The 2555-nt window shown below is 34.6% G+C and overlaps 1 pseudogene; it reads left to right on the top strand.

Annotated features, from left to right (window-relative positions):
* The first annotated feature begins 1000 nt into the window (after positions 1–1000).
* On the top strand, positions 1001–1396 carry LOC118674576 (annotated as a pseudogene).
* The last annotated feature ends 1159 nt before the right edge of the window (positions 1397–2555 follow it).

Genomic DNA, 2555 nt, shown 5'->3' with positions numbered 1-2555 from the left:
TTTTCAATATGTTGAAGTGATTAGAAGATTATGGCTATGATTTAAAATGGAGGCCTAACTGTCCTATGAATGACTTCAATTGCTACTTATTTTTACTTAACCAAAGGCTTTCTTTTTACAGAACCTCTTCTCCAGTGAGGTCGCCTCAAACTATTCTGGAACTGTTTCTCCTTTCCTTTAATTTCTAGGAGAGAGGGAACATTTATTACTCAGGTGACAATGAAATAGGAACACTGCCTGCCTCTGGATGGTTCTTCAGTGTCTCCTATGATTCTTCCAAGACTTTTGTATCAATAGATAGTATATTTCTTTGAGTCAGAAGCCACGTCGTATATATACTATTGACTTCCCTATAACCCATGAGTGGAGTAAACGTACATTCATTGAGTTCTTCTAATCCTCCACTCACTATGTCAAGTATTTCATAGGTAAAATTTTATTTAATCCTTAGGAAAACCCTTTGAGGTGGGGCTTATTACCCCAGCTTCACTTAGAAGGAACACTAAAGCACAAAGGCTAGCTAAAGGAAGTTCTCTAAGAACTAAAATTTAGTAAACAGCAGATTAACTGAGCACATTTGTCCCCTGACAGTGCCATTCTCATTAAATAGTGTTGGTTGTTCTTACTACTTGAACTAAAGTAGAAATTTAATGAACTCCTGACTATAATAATATTTATTATTCTTAGAAATTAGAATATGTAAGAATATGTGTATGACATATATTAATGTGTGTATGTCTTCATGTATTTATGACTGTGAATCATGTGTATGCATGATTTCAAACTTTAAAGAAGACTTGCTTCTGCCTTCCTGTTTATTCAATTATTCAAATACTAATTATGATTGTCAGCATGACTGGAGTCTAAGTCTGCATTTTGTAATTAATTTATATATTGCAAGAGAAGAATATACTCAGGCAAGGATACTATGCATTGCCCAAGAATTGTCTGCAAGGCATGATTCAACACAGGGTCTATAACATAGACACTATATTTGGCCCATGACCCCCCAGCACAATGTTCTGCAGGTCCAGGGGATGATATGTTTCATTGGCAGGCCACAATGATGGGACATAATGACTGGCCATATCAAGGCACTGTGTTCTTTTTGACAATTCATTTTCCAGACTATCCCTTTGAACCGTCTAAGGTTGTATTTACAACAAGAATTTATCATCCAAATATTAACAGGAATGGCAGCATTTGCCTCGATATTCTAAGACCACACTGATCTCCTGCATTAACTACTTCTAAAATCCTCTTATCTATTTGTTCACTGATATGGGATCCAAATGCAGATGACCCCCTCGTGGCAGAGATTGCATGGGTCTATACAACAGGCAGAAATAAGTACAACGGAATATCTCTGGAATGGACTCAGAAGTATGTCGTGTGAGGCTACCTTAAAGTCAGAATAACCTGCATTATAGCTGGAATAAACTTTAAGTTACTGTTAAAAATGTCAGGCCTTCAGCAATTCTAAACAAGAATAGTATGCAAGGCATGATTCCACACAGAGTCTATAACAGACACTATATTTGGAAAAATGTTCTTAAATGAGATGATGACCATTTAAACAGAAAATATTTTAACCATGAAAATATATCGGATGAATGTGAGAAGTAACTCTCACAGAAATATTTTTCTTTTAGCGGATAATGTTGACTGATTATTCTCTGTAAACAGGCAACAAAAATGAAGCTTGCAAAAAGAAATGGAACTCCCCAACAGAATTATTTTAAAACCCTCACCATTTGTGTACCCATTTAATGCACATATTCAAAAATGTTCAAGCATATTCATCAATTAACCATAAAAGCTGTAATATTTTATGGGCAACTTTATTTAACTATAATATGTTTCGCACTTGCAAGTTGGAATGTTAAAGAAACACAGTCTTAGTGGTCTTATTCTGGGAGGAGAAATAAAGTAAATTAGATCATTCACAGTAGGGGCTTGGAGGTTTTAACATGCAAGGCGGAGCTTAGTTTAATCAGATACGGTACAACATCAAACCTTTATGAAGAGAATAGAAGTCAAATCTATCAATCCCTGGACAATGACTTCCCTCAAGCAAATTTTTAAAACCAGTTCCCATGATCACAAATGATCCTATTTCATAGTTAATTTAGTGAGGATAAAAACTAGGAATATTGGATTTGGGCATGAGTGAAATAAACACTATCATTCTTTAGCAGGCAGCATTTGAGGGGATATGTTGAGAAAGCATTGCAAATTACATACCTCTTCTTATCTAATATCACTGCCACAGATGATCTAGGATTTATAAATAGCAACTTGATCTGTAATGTATGGTAGTTTCTTCAAATTACATTAATGACAATGTTTTGCTTGTATATATCAATTTCTCATGTATGCATATTATGCATGTACATTATTACATGTACATATTCAATTAATATTTAATGCCAATTACTTGAAAATGTATTATATAACAATGCTTTCTTTATTAAAAGGGACTACCCCCCCCAACCCATTGCAAATATTTTAGGAATTTGTTTATTATTAGATGCCCTGTGAGTAACAGGCAGGCA

This window comes from Myotis myotis, unplaced genomic scaffold (genome assembly GCF_014108235.1).
Source record: "Myotis myotis isolate mMyoMyo1 unplaced genomic scaffold, mMyoMyo1.p scaffold_m19_p_19, whole genome shotgun sequence".
NCBI classification, from domain to species: domain Eukaryota; kingdom Metazoa; phylum Chordata; class Mammalia; order Chiroptera; family Vespertilionidae; genus Myotis; species Myotis myotis.
This window is presented reverse-complemented; position numbering and strand designations above follow the sequence as displayed.